Below are 23392 nucleotides of genomic sequence, written 5' to 3'. Positions count from 1 at the left end.
GAGAGCGTCTACCTTGTCCTCAAAGAGTGGCGGTCAGATCCAAAGAGTCTGTGGCCTGAATACATCACTAAGAGACTGGAAAGGAGTCTGTGCATCCAAGGTGAGCAGAGATGCCATGGGCAGAAGGCTGAAAACCCCCAAAGGAGGTCAGCTTGTCATTTTATTTTTAAGTTTCGTTTTAAATAAAAGTGGGCCAAAGGCCCGGAAAATGGACTGGAGTTGATGGAAAGAACGAAATTTGGGATTTGTCGGTAAAGAATATGGCGGAGAATGCGGGCAAATATGAAACCCTTGCTGAAAAGTTCCCACCATCCCTGTGCTGAGTTCCCGGGTCTGTACACCCGCTGTGCCCATTATGAGGGGTTCCCACCATCCCTGTGCTGAGTTCCCGGGTCTGTACACCCGCTGTGCCCATTATGAGGGGTTCCTACCATCCCTGTGCTGAGTTCCCGGGTCTGTACCCCCCGCTGTGCCCATTATGAGGGGTTCCCACCATCCCTGTGCTGAGTTCCCGGGTCTGTACACCCGCTGTGCCCATTATGAGGAGTTCCCACCATCCCTGTGCTGAGTTCCCGGGTCTGTACACCCGCTGTGCCCTTTATGAGGGGTTCCCACCATCCCTGTGCTGAGTTCCCGGGTCTGTACACCCGCTGTGCCCCATTATGAGGGGTTCCCACCATCCCTGTGCTGAGTTCCCGAGTCTGTACACCCGCTGTGCCCCATTATGAGGGGTTCCCACCATCCCTGTGCTGAGTTCCCGGGTCTGTAGACCCGCTGTGCCCATTATGAGGGGTTCCCACCATCCCTGTGCTGAGTTCCCGGGTCTGTACACCCGCTGTGCCCATTATGAGGGGTTCCCACCATCCCTGTGCTGAGTTCCCGGGTCTGTACACCCGCTGTGCCCATTATGAGGGGTTCTCACCATCCCTGTGCTGAGTTCCCGGGTCTGTAGACCCGCTGTGCCCATTATGAGGGGTTCCCACCATCCCTGTGCTGAGTTCCCGGGTCTGTACACCCGCTGTGCCCATTATGAGGGGTTCCCACCATCCCTGTGCTGAGTTCCCGGGTCTGTACACCCGCTGTGCCCATTATGAGGAGTTCCCACCATCCCTGTGCTGAGTTCCCGGGTCTGTACACCCGCTGTGCCCATTATGAGGGGTTCCTACCATCCCTGTGCTGAGTTCCCGGGTCTGTACACCCGCTGTGCCCATTATGAGGGGTTAATTTTGTTTATTGAAAAAATCTTACAAACAACAACTTATATCCAATAAAACCATAATAAATAAAACATATTTACAAAACAATTGAATATGACTATACAAAACAGAAACAAACACAAGAACATAATAAACGGTGCAAACCAAATTGCGCACAACATAATCCCTACGGGAGAGCCAGACTAAAGAGCATCACCATGCATGTCACCTTTTATATAAAGTGAGTGGGAACTGCCATTAAGGTGGCTGAGGCTGTTTCTCAGCCTGGCTACTCCCTCTCCCTGGAGAACCAGCGCGCTTCGTTGCACCCTGGCACTCTTCATCCATAGAGGATGCAGAACTGAACGAGTCCCATTCATAGTCATCCTCAGACAGTACCGTAAATTTATTCGCCAAAGGCAAAACCTCAGGACTTAAGGTAACTGTATCTCCTTTTTTCCCCTTCTTTTTGCCTCTCCTCCTTTTATCCTCCAACCACTCCATATCATCCTTGGACAACCCGGAGTCAACAGCCTCCCCACACCCTTCACCCCCCTCCCCCCCATACTCCCTTCCCTTATCTACCCCCAGGCCAGCCTCTTCACCATCCTCCCCACTCCTCTGCACCCCACGATCCTTAACAGGAACCCTGCAGCATCGAGGGAGGGGGACTGGCACCGCACCTGATGCACCTCTTGCTGCCTCTGCAATTTTAGAAGATACAGAAGGATTGGACACATTCTCTGCAACTGACACCTTACTTACAGACTGGGAAGACACGGACACATTGGGAATTGGCACAGTCTGGGGCACCACGGACACATTGGGAATTGGCACAGTCTGGGGCACCACGGACACATTGGGAATTGGCACAGTCTGGGGCACCACGGACACATTGGGAATTGGCACAGTCTGGGGCACCACGGACACATTAGGAATTGGCACAGACTCAGATGGACTCACAGGCCCTCCAGCTGTTGAGCTCCGAGCATCCTCCATGTCCAGGCGGAAGAACTCTCTCATGAGCTCAGGCTTATTGTGCATTGCCTCAGGACACTGGCTATAAGGATGTCCCACCGCATTGCACAGATTGCACCTTATGAGGTTACAATCCTTAGCCAGATGTCCTATACCCTGGCACAGAGAGCACTTCATCACTGGACAGGACGACGCAAGGTGACTTTTGTCTCCACATTTATTGCAGAGCTTTGGTTGGCCCGGATAGAAGATGGTCAGCCTGTCCCTCCCCAGGAAAGCTGAGGACGGCAGATGCTGGACGACATGGTCAATGACTTTTAGTTTCAACTGAGCAGACCATCCCCCCGTCCATATTCCCCGATCATCCAGAATCTTCTTTAGGGGGCCCAGGACGTCTCCATACCTCCTCAGCCATATACATAGATCCCCCGGTGGTATGGACTCATTACGGACCAGAATCGTGACCACTTTAATGAGTGGCTGGCGGGAGACAAGCTTGGGCATGAGCCCCTTCCAGTCCGGCAGGCCCCTACACACATGTTCATATTTCTCCCAAAAAATGTCCAAAGACTCCGGGCGGAGAAAGGACAAATCATACTCATAGGAGCCTGCCGGACTGATCAGGGCGAAGATATCTGCGGGCGTGAACCCCATCTGTAGAATCTTATCCACCACCGCCCTCCTGTGTGGGGGGATTCCACCGCCTTCCCACCTCAGCTGCACAACATTCCTCCTTTTAAACAGGGAGGAAGACAACCCATTCCCATGCTCCTTCCCTGCTTGTTCCCCCTTCCCAGATCCAGCAGCAGCAACACCAGCATAGGATTTCCTTCCACCCCCAGTACTTGCAGTCCTGTCCTTAGACACAGTCACACCTGCCGGCAAAGCGTCTGATTCAGCTGGGATTGTATTAGCAGAGGCAGGACCCACCCCCTCCCCCCGCTCTGTACACACAGCTCCAGTCCCGTCCAATGCAGACTTCTGCAGAGTTGTGGCACTACTGCACCCAGCATCTCCTCCATCATTCGCAGGTACAGCCGCTGTGCCTGGTCCAGGCAAGTCACTGTATTGTCCATGGACCTCTCCGCAGACTGGCAGTTTTTATCAGGTGTAGGCTGTACATTGTCCATGGGCTGACTGCCTGCAGCACTACAACCCTCAGCAAGCTTATTGTCAATAATAAAGTTCCCACCACCATCCTGCACACACACTGTACCTGCTTGCTGGGTTGTCACCTGTGCGATTTTATGGCTGGGATCAGAGCTTCCCTCAGCTGCTGCAGACTCCATGGTGGATCTTGCTCTCTCCACAGGACTAGAAACGGCGTCCATCTTGACATCACCATCCGGGGAAGCCGCATCTGGAGGGGATTCCAACTTGGTTATGAAATGCAGCATGGCAGGACCTTCACCCTCCTGAGACATTCCACATTGCTGGGGTGTGAAGGGGGCAGAGGGCTCAGCGAATGTCAGAGGTGCCTGCACCTGCATCTCCTCGCTGGCTTCCCCATCCTCCATGCATGAAGCGGCTCCTCTTCTCATGCGATTAAATCGCTCCTCATTCTTATATATTTTTTTAAATATTCCGCTCTTCTCCTTCAGAGAATACAGCAAATCCTTCTGTTTCCTCACAGCTTGTTCCAGGTCCTTCAGCTCAGGCCTCAGAGCCGGTCTTTTCTTACTGTATACTTTAGCACAGATCTGTTTTTTCTTTCTGAACTCAGCCATCAAAACCATCAATTTCTCCTCCTCCTTCTCAATCTGCTTCAACTTACTGACAGTCCTCTGTCTGGAGGCTGACAGGGACTCATCTTTCCTTTGGGTAGGCCCAGAATCTTCCACAGGCCTATCCAGGGGGGCCCCGCCCGGCTCTTCCCCAGGATCCAGCATCCCTCCTGGGGCAGAGAAGCCACTCTAGCCCCTGGTCTCTGGAGCACAGGAGCAAAGGAATTAGCAACCACACCCTTCACTGACAAGGAGTGGAATGGCAGTTTCCCACCATCCCTGTGCTGAGTTCCCGGGTCTGTACACCCGCTGTGCCCATTATGAGGAGTTCCCACCATCCCTGTGCTGAGTTCCCGGGTCTGTACACCCGCTGTGCCCTTTATGAGGGGTTCCCACCATCCCTGTGCTGAGTTCCCGGGTCTGTACACCCGCTGTGCCCCATTATGAGGGGTTCCCACCATCCCTGTGCTGAGTTCCCGGGTCTGTAGACCCTGCTGTGCCCATTATGAGGGGTTCCCACCATCCCTGTGCTGAGTTCCCGGGTCTGTACACCCGCTGTGCCCCATTATGAGGGGTTCCCACCATCCCTGTGCTGAGTTCCCAGGTCTGTAGACCCTGCTGTGCCCATTATGAGGGGTTCCCACCATCCCTGTGCTGAGTTCCCGGGTCTGTAGACCCTGCTGTGCCCATTATGAGGGGTTCCCACCATCCCTGTGCTGAGTTCCCGGGTCTGTACACCCGCTGTGCCCCATTATGAGGAGTTCCCACCATCCCTGTGCTGAGTTCCCGGGTCTGTACACCCGCTGTGCCCATTATGAGGGGTTCTCACCATCCCTGTGCTGAGTTCCCGGGTCTGTACACCCGCTGTGCCCATTATGAGGAGTTCCCACCATCCCTGTGCTGAGTTCCCGGGTCTGTACACCCGCTGTGCCCTTTATGAGGGGTTCCCACCATCCCTGTGCTGAGTTCCCGGGTCTGTACACCCGCTGTGCCCCATTATGAGGGGTTCCCACCATCCCTGTGCTGAGTTCCCGGGTCTGTAGACCCTGCTGTGCCCATTATGAGGGGTTCCCACCATCCCTGTGCTGAGTTCCCGGGTCTGTACACCCGCTGTGCCCCATTATGAGGGGTTCCCACCATCCCTGTGCTGAGTTCCCAGGTCTGTAGACCCTGCTGTACCCATTATGAGGGGTTCCCACCATCCCTGTGCTGAGTTCCCGGGTCTGTAGACCCTGCTGTGCCCATTATGAGGGGTTCCCACCATCCCTGTGCTGAGTTCCCGGGTCTGTACACCCGCTGTGCCCCATTATGAGGAGTTCCCACCATCCCTGTGCTGAGTTCCCGGGTCTGTACACCCGCTGTGCCCATTATGAGGAGTTCCCACCATCCCTGTGCTGAGTTCCCGGGTCTGTACCCCCCCGCTGTGCCCATTATGAGGGGTTCCCACCATCCCTGTGCTGAGTTCCCGGGTCTGTACACCCGCTGTGCCCATTATGAGGGGTTCCCACCATCCTTGGTGGAGTTTTATGTATTTTATATGACGGAGAATGTAACAAGAGGAGTTGGAATTCCCAGAGGAGGGCGGGGTCACCTAAACCCCCAGATGGGGAGGATTAGAATTCCTTTCTCAGGTTTATTGGCTTCTTTTTTGTTCTTCGTTTTGAAAAGCTTTCAGTTGTTCCTCATAAATCCCGGGTTCGGTGGTTTTGTGGTATTATTTTTGGATATTCTTCTATATTGTTGAGCAACATTGAAATCACTTTTGCTGGAAGGTCCCATGGAACCATTTTCTGTATTTGATCATTACGTCTGAACGTCACACGAGGATTGGGGAGCCGACATCCTCCATACGAGGGGGGGGGCGATAAATCGACGCGACTAAAGATGGCCATACAAAGTGTTGGGGGGGGGGGGCAGAAAAAAATGTTCAGCGCAGTTTATTGTATGTCAGACACAGGGCCGCCATCAGGGGGGTACAGGCAGCACACCTGTAAGGTGCCCTGTGGTCTCCAGGGGCCCGGATGGTATCCCCCTTTTATGTTAATTTTTTTCGTCAGCAAACAAAGCCCCCCCGACCTCTAAGGGGCCCAGTGGTCCTCAGATGGCATCCCCCTTTTTTTTCGTTCGTCAGCACCCAAAGCCCCTCCCCCTGACCTCTAAGGAGCCTGGCGGTCCCCAGGGCCTTGGATGGCATCCCCCTTTTTTTTATTTCCGTCAGCACCCAAAGCCCCCCACGACCTCTAAGGAGCCCAGTGGTCCCCAGGGCCCCGGATGGCATCCCCCATTTTTTTTTTATTTTTTTTTTGTTCATCAGCACCCAAAGCCCCCCACCTCTAAGGGGCCCGTGTGTCCCCAGGGGCCCAGATGGCATCCCCCTTTTTGTTTTTTCGTCAGCACCCAAAGCCCCCCACGACCTCTAAAGGGCCCGGTGGTCCCCAGGGCCCCGAAAGGCACCCCCCTTTTTTTTTATAATTTTTTTTTTCTGTCAGCACCCAAAGCCTCCCCCTGGACCTCTAAGGCCTAGTACACACGAGAGGATTTATCCGCGGAAACGGTCCGGGGGACCGTTTCCGCGGATAAATCCTCTGGCGGATTTTGATCTCATGGTTGTACGGAATTCCGTCCGCGGTGACGTGTCGCGCCGTCGCCGCGATGATGACGCGGCGACGTGCGCGACGCTGTGATATAAGGACTTCCACGCATGCGTCGAATCATTACGACGCATGCGGGGGATGGATTCGGACGCATTGATTGACGCATTGCCTGAAGCTGTGCAAGGGGCCCCAAAATTCCTGGTTAGCAGACCTACCGGGTCAAGTCAACATTGATAACGGGCTACAGGATCACCAGAAGCATTTTATACGAATCCTGGAGGGAAACTCAATTCAATCTGATGCATAGAGCCTACTGCCCATTATCATCGAAACCACAGGAACTACCTGCCCATGGTGCCCACTCCATAAATCATCTTTACTCCACCGCCTCTGCCACTGTCCAAGGATTAACACCCACTGGTCCCCAATCCTTCCGTTCATACATGGAGTGTCTAACTGGCAACCCGAGAAAGACCCTCTGCTCCTCCTGTTCAGATACCCAACCCCCGAAAAACGGAATCCCTGAGCACCTCTAATATACGACCCCAAGAAAATCTTCATTGGACCCTCCTAACGCCACTCATAGCCCGCAGTTCTATTGTTTACATCACGTGATCAGCCGTCATTGGTCCTATTCAGGGTTTGCTGTATCTACAAAGTGTTCTGTAAATGAAATGACGCAAATCCTCCAACAATCCGTGTTACTTCCAGGTTGTGCGGCAACAAAACGGGAAACATGGCAAAGGGGGGTGAATACTTTCGCAAGGCACTGTAGATGTAGGAGATGAGGACCAGTAGCGCCCCCTCCCTGGTCCCCCTGACGCGCGGTACGGTCCCTCTTTGCGTCACGTTGCAGCTCTCCTGCCAAGGCTGCGATTTCTCGGCGTGATATTTGCCGAAAGAGGAACAGATGGAAGGACGACGACAATCACACTTTATCTGCAGCCAGAACCGCAAACACAAGACCCAGCGACAAGTAATGGCGTCATCAGCTTCCACCGGACTCCCAGAATAGATCATCACCCACCTAAGGCTTAGTCATGTGGCACCTACCCCCGGAGCCCAGCCAAGGACCAGACGTCACCTACCCCCGGAGCTGAGCCAAGGACCAGACGTCACCTATCCCCGGATCCCAGCCAAGGACCAGACGCCACCTACCCCCGGATCCCAGCCAAGGACCAGACGTCACTTACCCCCGGATCCCAGCCAAGGACCAGACGTCACTTACCCCCGGATCCCAGCCAAGGACCAGACGTCACTTACCCCCCGTATCCCAGCCAAGGACCAGACGTCACTTACCCCCGGAGCCCAGCCAAGGACCAGACGTCACTTACCCCCGGAGCCCAGCCAAGGACCAGACGTCACTTACCCCCGGATCCCAGCCAAGGACCAGACGTCACCTACCCCCGGATCATAGCCAAGCACCAGACGTCACTTACCCCCGGAGCCCAGCCAAGGACCAGACGTCACTTACCCCTGGATCCCAGCCAAGGACCAGACGTCACCTACCCCCGGAGCTGAGCCAAGGACCAGACGCCACCTACCCCCGGATCCCAGCCAAGGACCAGACGTCACTTACCCCCGGATCCCAGCCAAGGACCAGACGTCACTTACCCCCGGATCCCAGCCAAGGACCAGACGTCACTTACCCCCCGTATCCCAGCCAAGGACCAGACGTCACTTACCCCCGGAGCCCAGCCAAGGACCAGACGTCACTTACCCCCGGAGCCCAGCCAAGGACCAGACGTCACTTACCCCCGGATCCCAGCCAAGGACCAGACGTCACCTACCCCCGGATCATAGCCAAGCACCAGACGTCACTTACCCCCGGAGCCCAGCCAAGGACCAGACGTCACTTACCCCTGGATCCCAGCCAAGGACCAGACGTCACCTACCCCCGGAGCTGAGCCAAGGACCAGACGCCACCTACCCCCGGATCCCAGCCAAGGACCAGACGTCACTTACCCCCGGATCCCAGCCAAGGACCAGACGTCACTTACCCCCGGATCCCAGCCAAGGACCAGACGTCACTTACCCCCCGTATCCCAGCCAAGGACCAGACGTCACTTACCCCCGGAGCCCAGCCAAGGACCTGACGTCACCTACCCCCGGAGCTGAGCCAAGGACCAGACGTCACTTACCCCCGGAGCCCAGCCAAGGACCAGACGTCACTTACCCCCGGAGCCCAGCCAAGGACCAGACGTCACTTACCCCCGGATCCCAGCCAAGGACCAGACGTCACCTACCCCCGGATCCCAGCCAAGGACCAGACGTCACCTACCCCCGGATCCCAGCCAAGGACCAGGCGTCACTTACCCCCGGAGCCCAGCCAAGGACTAGACGTCACCTATCCCTGGATCCCAGCCAAGGACCAGACGTCACTTACCCCCGGATCCCAGCCGTCACTTACCCCCAGATCCACGCCATCACCTACCCCCCGGATCCCAGCCAAGGACCAGACGTCACCTACCCCCGGAGCCCAGCCAAGGACCAGACATCACTTACCCCCGGAGCCCAGCCAAGGACCAGACGTCACCTACCCCCGGATCCCAGCCAAGGACCAGACGTCACTTACCCCCGGAGCCCAGCCAAGGACCAGACGTCACCTACCCCCGGAGCCCAGCCAAGGACCAGACATCACTTACCCCCGGAGCCCAGCCAAGGACCAGACATCACCTACCCCCGGATCCCAGCCAAGGACCAGACGTCACTTACCCCCGGAGCCCAGCCAAGGACCAGACGTCACCTACCCCCGGAGCCCAGCCAAGGACCAGACATCACTTACCCCCGGAGCCCAGCCAAGGACCAGACCTCACCTACCCCCGGATCCCAGCCAAGGACCAGACGTCACTTACCCCCAGATCCAAGCCAAGGACCAGACGTCACCTACCCCCGGATCCCAGCCAAGGACCAGACGTCACTTACCCCCGGATCCAAGCCATCACCTACTCCCAAATCCCAGCCAAAGACCAGACGTCACTTACCCCCGGAGCCCAGCCAAGGACCAGACGTCACCTACCCCCCGGATCCCAGCCAAGGACCAGACGTCACTTACCCCCGGAGCCCAGCCAAGGACCAGACGTCACTTACCCCCGGAGCCCAGCCAAGGACCAGACGTCACTTAGCCCCGGAGCCCAGCCAAGGACCAGACGTCACTTACCCCCGGAGCCCAGCCAAGGACCAGACGTCACTTACCCCCGGAGCTGAGCCAAGGACCAGACGTCACCTACCCCCAGAGCTGAGCCAAGGACCAGACGTCACCTACCCCCGGAGCCCAGCCAAGGACCAGACGTCACTTACCCCCGGAGCCCAGCCAAGGACCATACGTCACCTACCCCCCGGATCCCAGCCAAGGACCAGACATCACCTACCCCCAGAGCCCAGCCAAGGACCAGGCCTCACTTACCCCCCGTATCCCAGCCAAGGACCAGACGTCACCTACTCCCAAATCCCAGCCAAAGTCCAGACGTCACTTACCCCCGGAGCCCAGCCAAGGACCAGACGTCACTTACCCCCGGAGCCCAGCCAAGGACCAGACGTCACCTACCCCCGGAGCCCAGCCAAGGACCAGACGTCACCTACCCCCGGATCCCAGCCAAGGACCAGACGTCACCTACCCCCGGATCCCAGCCAAGGACCAGGCGTCACTTACCCCCGGAGCCTAGCCAAGGACCAGACGTCACTTACCCCCGGATCCAAGCCATCACCTACTCCCAAATCCCAGCCAAAGACCAGACGTCACTTACCCCCGGATCCCAGCCAAGGACCAGACGTCACCTACCCCCGGAGCTGAGCCAAGGACCAGACGTCACTTACCCCCGGAGCCCAGCCAAGGACCAGACGTCACCTACCCCCAGATCCACTCCATCACCTACCCCCCGGAGCCCAGCCAAGGACCAGACGTCACCTACCCCCAGATCCACTCCATCACCTACCCCCCGGAGCCCAGCCAAGGACCAGACGTCACCTACCCCCCGGAGCCCAGCCAAGGACCAGACGTCACCTACCCCCGGAGCCCAGCCAAGGACCTGACGTCACCTACCCCCGGATCCCAGCCAAGGACCAGACGTCACCTACCCCCGGATCCCAGCCAAGGACCTGACGTCACCTACCCCCGGATCCCAGCCAAGGACCAGACGTCACTTACCCCCGGAGCCCAGCCAAGGACCAGACGTCACCTACCCCCCGAATCCCAGCCAAGGACCAGACATCACCTACTACCACATCCCTGCTATCACCTTCCCCCGGATCCCAGCCAAGGACCAGACGTCACCTACCCCCGGATCCCAGCCAAGGACCAGACGTCACCTACCCCCAGATCCAAGCCATCACCTACCCCCGGATCCCAGCCAAGGACCTGACGTCACCTACTCCCAGATCCACGCCATCACTTACCCCCGGATCCCAGCCAAGGACCAGACATCACTTACCCCCGGATCCCAGCCAAGGACCAGACGTCGCCTACCCCCAGATCCAAGCCATCACCTACCCCCCGGAGCCCAGCCAAGGACCAGACGTCACCTACCCCCCGGAGCCCAGCCAAGGACCAGACGTCACCTACCCCCGGAGCCCAGCCAAGGACCAGATGTCACCTACCCCCGGAGCCCAGCCAAGGACCAGACGTCACCTACCCCCGGATCCCAGCCAAGAACCAGACGTCACCTACCCCCGGATCCCAGCCAAGGACCAGACGTCACCTACCTCCAGATCCAAGCCATCACCTACCCCCCGGAGCCCAGCCAAGGACCAGAAGTCACCTACCCCCGGATCCCAGCCAAGGACCAGACGTCACCTACCCCCGGAGCCCTGCCAAGGACCAGACGTCACCTACTACCACATCCCTGCCATCACCTTCCCCCAGATCCCGGCCAAGGACCAAACATCACCTACCCCCTGGATCCCAGCCAAGGATCAGACGTCACCTACCCCCGGATCCCAGCCAAGGACCAGACGTCACTTACCCCCGGATCCCAGCCAAGGACCAGACGTCACCTACCCCCGGATCCCAGCCAAGGCCTAGACGTCACTTACCCCCGGATCCCAGCCAAGGACCAGACGTCACTTACCCCCGGAGCCCAGCCAAGGACCAGACGTCACTTACCGCCGGATCCCAGCCAAGGACCAGACGTCACTTACCCCCGGAGCCCAGCCAAGGACCAGACGTCACCTACCCCCGGATCCCAGCCAAGGACCAGACGTCACCTACCCCCGGAGCCCAGCCAAGGACCAGACGTCACTTACCCCCGGAGCCCAGCCAAGGACCAGACGTCACTTACCCCCGGAGCCCAGCCAAGGACCAGACGTCACTTACCCCCGGATCCCAGCCAAGGACCAGACGTCACTTACCCCCGGAGCCCAGCCAAGGACCAGACGTCACCTACCCCCGGAGCCCAGCCAAGGACCAGACGTCACTTACCGCCGGATCCCAGCCAAGGACCAGACGTCACTTACCCCCGGAGCCCAGCCAAGGACCAGACGTCACCTACCCCCGGATCCCAGCCAAGGACCAGACGTCACTTACCCCCGGATCCCAGCCAAGGACCAGACGTCACTTACCCCCGGAGCCCAGCCAAGGACCAGACGTCACCTACCCCCAGATCCCAGCCAAGGACCAGACGTCACCTACCCCCGGAGCCCAGCCAAGGACCAGACGTCACTTACCCCCGGAGCCCAGCCAAGGACCAGACGTCACTTACCCCCGGATCCCAGCCAAGGACCAGACGTCACTTACCCCCGGAGCCCAGCCAAGGACCAGACGTCACCTACCCCCAGATCCCAGCCAAGGACCAGACGTCACCTACCCCCAGATCCAAGCCAAGGACCAGACGTCACCTACCCCCGGAGCCCAGCCAAGGACCAGACGTCACCTACCCCCCGGATCCCAGCCAAGGACCAGACGTCACCTACCCCCGGATCCCAGCCAAGGACCAGACGTCACTTACCCCCGGATCCCAGCCAAGGACCAGATGTCACTTACCCCCGGAGCCCAGCCAAGGACCAGACGTCACCTACCCCCGGAGCCCAGCCAAGGACCAGACGTCACCTACCCCCAGATCCACGCCATCACCTACCCCCCGGATCCCAGCCAAGGACCTGACGTCACTTACCCCCAGATCCCAGCCAAGGACCAGACGTCACTTACCCCCTGGATCCCAGCCAAGGACCAGACGTCACCTACCCCAAGATCCCAGCCAAGGACCAGACGTCACTTATCCCCGAATCCCAGCCAAGGACCAGACGTCACCTACCCCCCAGAGCCCAGCCAAGGACCAGACGTCACTTACCCCCAGATCCCAGCCAAGGACCAGACGTCACTTACCCCCGGATCCCAGCCAAGGACCAGACGTCACCTACCCCCGGATCCCAGCCAAGGACCAGACGTCACCTACCCCCCGGAGCCCAGCCAAGGACCAGACGTCACTTACCCCCGGAGCCCAGCCAAGGACCAGACGTCACCCCCGGAGCCCAGCCATCACCTACCCCCCGGATCCCAGCCAAGGACCAGACGTCACTTACCCCCGGATCCCAGCCAAGGACCAGACATCACTTACCCCCGGATCCCAGCCAAGGACCAGACGTCACTTACCCCCGGAGCCCAGCCAAGGACCAGACGTCACCTACCCCCGGATCCCAGCCAAGGACCAGACGTCACCTACCCCCCGGATCCCAGCCAAGGACCAGACGTCACCTACCCCCAGATCCAAGCCAAGGACCAGACGTCACCTACCCCCGGAGCCCAGCCAAGGACCAGACGTCACCTACCCCCCTGATCCCAGCCAAGGACCAGACGTCACCTACCCCCAGATCCAAGCCAAGGACCAGACGTCACCTACCCCCAAATTGCAGCAAAGAACAAGAAATCGGCTATCCCCAGATCCCAGACAAAGATCGGATGTCGCCTACCCCAGATCCCAGCCAAGGACCAGACGCCACTTACCCCCAGATGCCAGCCAAGGACCAGACGCCACTTACCCCCAGATGCCAGCCAAGGACCAGACGAATACGGCTGGACGTAATTTACGTTCACGTCGAAAGCAATGACGATTTGCCGACGTCATTTGGAGCATGCTCACTGGGATTCAGTCGCGGCCGGCGCATGCGCAGTTCGTTCGGCGCGGGGGACGCGCATCATTTAAATGATACACGCCCCCTACCCGCCGAATTTGAATTCCGCCGGGGGGATTTACGCTACGCCGCCGCAACTTTACAGGCAAGTGCTTTGTGAATAAAGCACTTGCCTGAAAAACTTGCGGCGGCGTAACGTAAATGAGATCCGCTGATCTTTCTGAATCTGGCCCACAGAGTGGATTTGGAAGAGATATACTTTTGTTGTAGTAAATTTCCAGCCCGGCTCGGTTTGGGGAATATTTTGGCGCTCGCGGTGACGGCGCAGGGCTGTATTCTTCCAGCAGAACTGTGATAACCTCTCAGAGTTTTTGGGAAGTGCAGAGAGGTAAAAACAGATGGCGTGAGTCACGGGGCCGCAGAGACAACATTTTCCATCTGATGCACACATGCCACCCGTTTAATATTAGGACTTTAGGTCTTGGGAAAGTCCCAGACTTTTGGGACTACAAAGTCCAACTAATTACCGGCCATCAGTATCCCCTCCCCCCTCCACTCTCCACCACCACTAATAAAAGACCAACCAAAGAAGTTAGATATATTCCAGGTGCATCAAAACCAAAGGTGTCCAAAGTCTTACCGTTTGTTTTCTAATACCTACTTTGGTCCAATGTTCATGCGACTTGAGCGCCATTGACTGCAACGTAAACCCTCAAAAGTCCCCCCTGAATGTTATACGTGCGACAGTTGTCATTGGTCAAAGCCAGAGTTGCGTCCAAGTCGTACCCATCCAAAGTTGCGTCAAACTTGTATCAAAGTACCATATTTATCGGCGTATACCGCGCACTTTTTTGCCCTGAAAATCAGGGTGCGCGATATACGCCGATACCCGCTTTCCCGCGCCGATTTTGAATACTGCGCCGGCATATACCGAGTGCAGTACATTTGTATAGTCGGGCAGACTCGGCTCCTCTCGCGCTCACGTCCCGGACATACAGGACGTGAGCGCGAGAGTAGCCAAGCCTGCCCGACTATACACGAGTGTACTGCGCTCGGTATATGCCGGCGCAGTATTCAAACTCGGCGCGGGAAACGAGCGGGGAGGACGCCGCAAAAGGACGCCGGACCCAACGAAGAGGACACCCGAAGCCGCAGACGGACGCCACAGGAATGCGGGTCCACTTTAGGGGTGCGCGCTATACGCCGGAGCGCGCAATACCCCGATAAATACGGTATAAAGAAGCTATATTTTATTTAGATAAAATTGCTACAGGAATTTCCGATTGGAATTTTTGCCGTCAGAAAATTTGGGAACCAGCTCTCAAATTTTTGTCGGCGGAATATCCGACAGGAAAAGTCTGATGGAGCCTACGCGCGGATCGTGCGTACGCGGCACAAGAGTCGTATGGCCCTTTGCCAAATTTCTGAGCCACATTCATGTAGCTTGGTTCGTATTGTGAGACAACGCTGTCGTAACAATTTTGGTGTGGTGAAGGGTATCGAATTTATTACTTTGTTTGTTTGTAAAGATATTTAATAAAGTTATCTATGATGTTTTTTTTTTTTTATATTTACCTGTGTCAGTGCCCCTTATCCTGGTTTAGGTTCCCACTTTCTTTTGACCCTGGTTCTCTATTAGGGGGTCACTTGATTTATTTCTGGTTTAGATAAGGCGACATATGACTGTACAATCCTATAGTGCCAGTGAGCAGACGGGTTATACTATAGTTTAAAGAGAGAGACTTTCTTACCTTTTTGTGTACTTACGATCCCAGGGCAGCCATCACAAATTTTGGGGCCCCTTAGATAATAATCGGGTCCCTTACAGGTATAATGCAAAAAAAATGGGAGGGGGCCCTAGGGACCATAGGGCCCCTTCCAGGTGTAATGCAAAAAAAAATGGGAGGGGGCCAACCGGGCCTGTAAAGGGCCCTGGAGACCATCGGCCCCTTATAGGTGTAATGCAAAAAAAATGGGAGGGGGCCCTGGGGACCATAGGGCCCCTTACAGGTGTAATGCAAAATAAAAAAAAATAAAAAAAAAGGGAAGGGGGCCAGCCGGGCCTGTAAAGGGCCCTGGAGACCATCGGGCCCCTTACAGGTGTAATGCAAAAAAAATGTAAAAAAATAAATAAATAAATAAAAAACGGGACTGGGCCAGCCGGGCCCCTTCGGACCTTGGGGCCCCTTACAGGATTAATGCCTGTACCGCCCTGATGGCGGCTCCTGTCCGATCCAGCTGGGCCGCAGTCCACAATGTCACATCTTCTTCTGCGGTGAGCTCCCCCCCGCTGTCTTCTGGGACCTGTGTGTGTCCCAGAAGACAAGCTGGCCATTCACAAAGCGCCGCGCGACTCGCGCATGCACAGTAGGAAACCGGCAGTGAAGCCGCAAGGCTCCACTGCCGGTTTCCCTTAGTTGGAATGGTGGCGTCGACACCCAAATCCGATGGACAGATTGGCCCCGGGGGGCCGACATTGAGGGCTCCCTGGACAGGTAAGTGTCCTTATATTTTCTTGTGTCTTTTCATGTGACAACACTGAAGAAATGACACTTTGTATCTACAATGTTGTGTAGTGAGTGTACACAGGGGGGGAGGGGTGTACACAGGGGGGGGGGAGTGTACACAGGGGGGGAGGAGTGTACACAGGGGGGAGGGGGGTACACAGGGGGGGGGGTGTACAGCTTGTATAACAAATAACTCAACACACATCCATTCATGTCTAAACCGCTGGCAACAAAAGTCAGGACACCCCTAAGTGAAAATCTCCAAATTGGGCCCAAAGTGTCATCATTCCTCACATTTATTTCCAGCTTCGGGGAAGAGAACATCCTGGTGTGGAAAGAAATCATTTGCATCTTTCTCTCTTTTTCTTCTTTATCTTTTGTATCCTTTTTTTTTTCCCGCAAGAAAATCTTTTATATCCTTATATATTGGATTTTTCTCCCACAGAGATGCAGATATTATGAAGATGTACAGACGTGCCCCACCCCCCGGGACCTGCGTGTCTCCCGCCTTTGTTCTGGTTGGGCTGCCAACGCCCTAAAGAACGCGGATAATTGGAATAAAATGGTAATTTAGTTATTGCAGGAATGTGAAAGTATTGAGAAATAATTATTCCTCCTTCACAAGGCCGTTCAGCTTTAGTTTCCTTCTTCCTAATGCCGCGTACACGCCATGGGAAAAGTCCGATGCGGCGTACACGCCATGGGAAAAGTCCGATGCGGCGTACACGCCATGGGAAAAGTCCGATGCCGCGTACACGCCATGGGAAAAGTCCGATGCCGCGTACACGCCATGGGAAAAGTCCGATGGGGCGTACACGCCATGGAAACTTTTTCCATCTGAATTTCCGAGGGACTTAGATAAGAGAGCAGTAGCTAGATTCAGGATGGCGAGCGCATACTTGCGGCGGCGTAGTGTATGGCATTTAAGCTACGCCGCCGTAAGTTAGCGAGGCAAGTACATGATTCACAATGTACTTGCCTGCTAAGTTACGGCGGCGTAGCCTAAAGCGGGCGGGCGTAAGGGCGCCTAATTCAAATTTGTCTGAGGGGGCGTGTTTTATGATAATGAGGCTTGACCCGACGTGATTGACGTTTTTTTTTAACTGCGCATTCGCCGTGTGCCTACATTTCCCAGTGTGCATTGCGGCTAAGTACGCCGCATGGGCCTATTGATTTCGACGTGGACGTAAACAACGTAAATCCCGATCCGCGGACGACTTACGCAAACGACGTAAAATTTTCGAATTTCGGCGCGGGAACGGCGGCCATACTTAACATTACTATTCCAGCTATTTGATGGAATAACTTTAGGCTGCTAATGCATTACGTAAACGGCGTATCTGTACTGCGTCGGCCGGGCGTACGTTCGTGAATAGGCGTATCTAGTGATTTACATATTCTACGCCGACCGCAATGGAAGCGCCACCTAGCGGCCAGCCTAAAAATTACACTTTGGGATACGACGGTGTAATACACTTACGCCGCTGGTATCTGAGCCTAATTTAAGCGTATCTGGTTACCAGAATACTCTTAAATTAGCGCCGGCGCACATTCAGATTTAGGCTGGCGTATCTACTCATACGCCAGCCTAAGTCTCTCTGAATCTGGCTACAGGTTCTCAATTTTTCCGACGGAAAAAAATCCTAGCGGAAAATCCGTCCGTCTGTATGGAATTCCGACTGAAAAAAAAAAAACACGCATGCTCGGAAAAAAATTGACGCATGCTTGGAAGCACTGAACTCGTTGTGTAGTGTTGCACGTCACCGCGTTCTTGACGGTCGGAATTTGGCGTGACCCGCGTGTACGCAACACAAGTTTGAGCTCGCCAGGAATCCCGTCAGGAAAACCAACGTTTTTTTTTTCCTGTCGGGATTCCCGGCCGCGCTGTACAGCGCCGTACAGATTGTTGTCTTTAAAAAATAGCCACAGCCTGAGAAGAAAAGTCTTCCCTGCCAGCGTGCGGGAGAGAGAAGGACCCTTTGCTCTCTGCGGAAGCAGTGACCTCTCTGCAAAGCTCTGACACACCCCCTCCCCCTACGACCAATAGTTTATTCTCCCAGCTGATTGGAGAGATCTGACTCTGACTCAGCAGGGGGGCGTGTCATATCTCCGCACAGAGGCCACTGCTTCCCCATTCTTTCCTAGACATGTGCAGAACCAAAAAATCGCTTTTGTATCGTTTTGATTCGTTATGTGCCGAAATTTGTCTCGTTAAATTGTTTTAGTTCGTTTTCGGGATTCGTTTCGTTTATTCGTTTTCAAATCGATTCGAAAAGCTTTAATATCAATTTAGAACAGTTTTCGAATTTTTAAAAGTTTTCGAATCAATTTCTAGTTTTCGAATTCGAATTCGAATAGTTTTCCAATTTACAAAAATAATAAAATAGAAAATAAAGGAATAGAATAGAAAAAATTTATTGTTTCGTTAAATTAGTTTCATTCGTTTAAATCGTTTTCAGGATTCGTTTTGTTTTTTCGTTTTTGAATCGATTCGAAAAGTTTTATTATCAATTTCTAGTTTTCGAATTCAAATAGTATTTCCAATTTCCAAAAAGAATAAAATAGAATAAAAAATAAAGGAATAGAATTGAAAAAAAAATGTTTTAGTTAAATTAGTTTAATTCGTTTAATTCGTTTTCGGGATTCGTTTTTGAATAGTTTCGAATAGTTTTCGCAATTTGAAAAGTTTTCGAATCAATTTCTAGTTTTCGAATTCGAATAGTATTTCCAATTTCCAAAAAGAATAAAATGGAATAGAAAATATTTTTTTTTAAGTTAAATTAGTTTCATTCGTTTAATTCGTTTTCGGGATTCGTTTTGTTTATTCGTTTTTGAATCGATTCGAAAAGTTTTAATATCAATTTCGAATAGTTTTCGAATTTTTAAAAGTTTTCAAATCAATTTCTAGTTTTCGAATTCAAATAGTATTTCCAATTTCCAAAAAGAATAAAATAGAATAGAAAATAAAGGAATAGAATAGAAAAAAAAATTTGTTTTAGTTAAATTAGTTTAATTCGTTTAATTCGTTTTCGGGATTCAGTTTCGAATAGTTTTTTCGCAATTTGAAAAGTTTTCGAATTAATTTCTAGTTTTCCAATTTCCAAAAAGAATAAAATAGAAATTAAAGGAATAGAATAGAAAAAAAATTTGTTTAGTTAAATTAGTTTCATTCGTTTAAATCGTTTTCGTGGATTCGTTTTGTTTATTCGTTTTTGAATCGATTCGAAAAGTTTTATTATCAATTTCTAGTTTTCGAATTCGAATAGTTTTCCAATTTCCAAAAAGAATAAAATAGAATAGAAAATAAAGGAATAGAATAGAAAAAAAAATGTTTTAGTTAAATTAGTTTAATTAGTTTAATTCGTTTTCGGGATTCGTTTTTGAATAGTTTCGAATAGTTTTCGCAATTTGAAAAGTTTTCGAATCAATTTCTAGTTTTCGAATTCGAATAGTATTTCCAATTTCCAAAAAGAATAAAATGGAATAGAAAATATTTTTTTTTTAAGTTAAATTAGTTTCATTCGTTTAATTCGTTTTCGGGATTCGTTTTGTTTATTCGTTTTTGAATCAATTCGAAAAGTTTTAATATCAATTTCTAGTTTTCGAATTCGAATAGTTTTCCAGTTTCCAAAAATAATAAAATAGAAAATAAAGGAATAGAATAGAAAAAATAAATTGTTTCGTTAAATTAGTTTCATTCGTTTAAATTGTTTTCAGGATTCGTTTTGTTTATTCGTTTTCGAATAGTTTTCGAATTCGAATCGTTTTCCAATTACTAAGAAGAATAAAATAGAATAGAAAATAAAGGAATAGAATAAAAGAAAAAAAATCTATTCTATTCCTTTATTTTCTATTCTTTTTTATTCTCTTTGGAAATTGGAAAACGATTCGAATTTGAATTTCATCTGAATTGGAATATCATGATTTCGGATTCATTTCGTTTCGGCAGAAATTCGAATTCGAAAATTCTGATAAGTCCGAAATTCCGAATAACGAAAATTTGTCCGAATTTTTCTTCGGAACGAATCGAATCGCACGTGTCTGTTCTTTCCATTCACCCCCCCGGGGATTCCTTGAGATCTGGAAATTATTTTAAGGGTTCCTCTGGGGTAAAATGTTGGGGAAAAGCTGCACTGGACCCCGGGGGCAACTTCAGATTAACCCGAATATAAGCCGAGGCTCCTAATTTTACCACAAAAAATGGGAAAACGTATTGACTCGAGTATAAGCCTAGGGTGTCCATCTGTTTGCCTCGCTGTGCCTCATTGTGTCCATCCCTCACTGTGCCCATGCCTCACTGTGCCCATGCCTCACTGTGCCCATGCCTTACTGTGTCCATCCCTCACTGTGCCCATGCCTCACTGTGCCCATGCCTCACTGTGCCCATGCCTTACTGTGTCCATCCCTCACTGTGTCCATGCCTCACTGTGCCCATGCCTCACTATGCCCATGCCTTACTGTGTCCATCCCTCACTGTGTACATGCCTCACTGTGCCCATGCCTCACTATGCCCATGCCTTACTATCCCCATGCATCACTGTGCCCATGCCTCACTGTGCCCATGCCTCACTGTGCCCATGACTAGACTGACGTTTAACATGGGAGTCTATGGAAGGGGTGTCCAGCTTTGAAAAATTGGTGCTCCCCGGCCATAGGTCCCCTGGACAACAAACTTTGCACACTTGTAGAGGAAGAGTGGGGCTACATGTGTGCCAAGTTTGGGGTCCAGGGGACCTACGACCGGCCGGTACCGGGTTCCCAAATTCACCGGAGAAATTACCATTTAACATGGGAGTGTATGGAAGGGGTGCCCGGCTTTGAAAAATCGGTGCTCCCCGGCTGTAGGTCCCTTGGACAACACAATTTGCACACTTGTATATGAAGAGTGGGGCTACATGTGTGCCAAGTTCCGGGTCCAGAAGACCTACGACCGGCCGGTACCAGGTCCCCAAATTCACCTGAGAAATTACCGTTTAACATGGGAGTCTATGGAAGGGATTCCCGGCTTTGAAAAATCGGTGCTCCCCGGCCGTAGGTCCCCCAGACAGCAAACTTTGCACACTTGTAGAGGAAAAGTAGGACTACATGTGTGCCAAGTTTGGGGTCCAGGGGACGTACGGCCGGCCGGTAACGGGCCCCCAAATCCGGAAGATCAGGCGGAAAAAGGTGACTCGAGTATAAGCCGGGGGGGGGGGGGGGGGGGGGGGGGGGGCGGCATTTTCAGCACAAAAAAAAGTTCTGAAAATCTCGTCTTATACTCGAGTATATACGGTACACATGATGTACGGAAATCTCGGATACAATGCCAGCACATTTCACCTGTCACAGCCACATCCTCAGGACTCGTATTATCACACTATCACTGATCTGTTTTCTGAAGCGATCGGAATTTAATCAGTCGGTATAATAAACTGATGTCGGCGGCTCATTATCAGGGCGGCTGGCGCCTCTGGCCGGGCAGGATTGGGGTCAATGTACAGACGGAGCGCAGAATAATTATATCTGGAGAGGCTGTAAATCTCAGTTTGTCTTCTGGGTCATGTCAACAGAAACCGTTTTCCTTTCACCTCCGGTGTGCACAACGGCGATGTGGGCGGAGAGCGACAACCATTTACATGACGGTCGCACGTCCTGCGCCGGATACAGTTTGGTTTATGGAAGTTTTACAGTAAAGCGCAAATGTAAGCAGTCAGCTTAGTGAATGGGGAGGAGAGAAGAGATTTTACAGAACAGTGTTTTGCCAAAAAGTTACTTCGAAATTTTGGCAAAATTTGCCTCCAATTTCCACCAATAAACTACTTAAAGAGACCCTGTCACTACCAGACCAATCAGAGCAACAACAACAGTAAAGAAAGACTAGAACCCCCGACCAGCTTTTTCCGTCTGCCTGTGTCTCCGGGGGCCTATTTCTCCCCCACTTCTTGGATTTACACTTTAACCACTTAAGACCCGGAAGCATTTGGCTGGCCAAAGACCAGAGCACCTTTTTGCGAAAGTAAAAAAGATTGATTTTTTTTTTCAAAATTGTCGCTCTATTTTTGTTTATAGCGCAAAAAATAAAAACCGCAGAGGAGATCAAATACCACCAAAATAAATCTCTATTTGTGGGGGGGAAAAGGACGCCAATTTTGTTTGGGAGCCACGTCGCACGACCGCGCAATTGTCAGTCAAAGCGACGCAGTGCCGAATCGCAAAAACTGGCCGGGTCCTTTACCTGCCTAAAGGTCCGAGTCTTAAGTGGTTAAGCAAAATCGTTTTGAAAAATAATAATCACATTGGCCCAGATTCAAGAAGCAATTGCGCCCGTGTAACCATGAGTTACACGGCGCAATTGCTTACTTGCTCCGGTGTAACGAGTGCTCCTGATTCAGGAACCTCGTTACACCGACTGCAGCCTAAAATCTGCGCGGCATAAGGCTCTTATGCCACGCAGATTTTAGGCTGCATTCTTGCGGGGGCCGCTAGGGGGCGCTCCCATTGTGGTCAGCGTATAGTATGCAAATTGCATACTACCACTGATTCACAAACTTGCGCGGGCCCCGCGCAAGCCAGGTACGGAGTTTCCGTACGGCTACTTTAGCGCAAGGCTGCCCTTTCTAATAGCAGGGGCAGCCTGTGCTAAAGTATACCGCCGCTCCCGCGTCGCGACGTTCAAATGTTACGTCGTTTGCGTAAGTGCTTCGTGAATGGCGCTGGACGCCATTCACGTTCACTTTGAAGCAAATGACGTCCTTGCGACGTCATTTGCCGCAATGCACGTCGGGAAAGTTTCCCGACGGAGCATGCGCTGTACGCTCGGCGCGGGAGCGCGCCTAATTTAAATGATTCCCGCCTCCGGCGGGATCATTTAACTTGCGCGCGCTTACGCCGGGCAAATTTGCCGGCACGCCCTCGCAGTTCACGGAGCTACTGCTCCGTGAATCGAGGGCAGCGCAAAATATTTGCGTGGGCGCAGGGCAAAATCGTTGCCCTGTGCCCGCGCAAATAAAGCGCAAGCTATGCTGAATCTGGGCCACTATGTTTTCCTAACAAAGCCATGTGATCTCCTTGTCGGCAATGAGGTAGGGATCACATGTCTTTGTTGATAATTGAAGGATTAGTGCTGAAGTTGGGGTTCGCCTTAGGAGTCATGTTAGGATCTCTCTGTTCCTGTATATCTAACCTCATGTTCCCGGCTAACAAGGAGACATTTTTTTTGGCACAAGAACAAAGAACATTGAAAGGAACTTCCACAACCTTCAAGAAGCGTGTCATCTCCATCGCACCCTTATAAATCACCAACAAAAACATCTCCATTTATCTGCTGAGCCATGCAATCCCTATCGATG

The sequence above is a fragment of the Rana temporaria genome, chromosome 4, assembly GCF_905171775.1.
Source record: "Rana temporaria chromosome 4, aRanTem1.1, whole genome shotgun sequence".
Classification (NCBI taxonomy): domain Eukaryota; kingdom Metazoa; phylum Chordata; class Amphibia; order Anura; family Ranidae; genus Rana; species Rana temporaria.
This window is presented reverse-complemented; position numbering follows the sequence as displayed.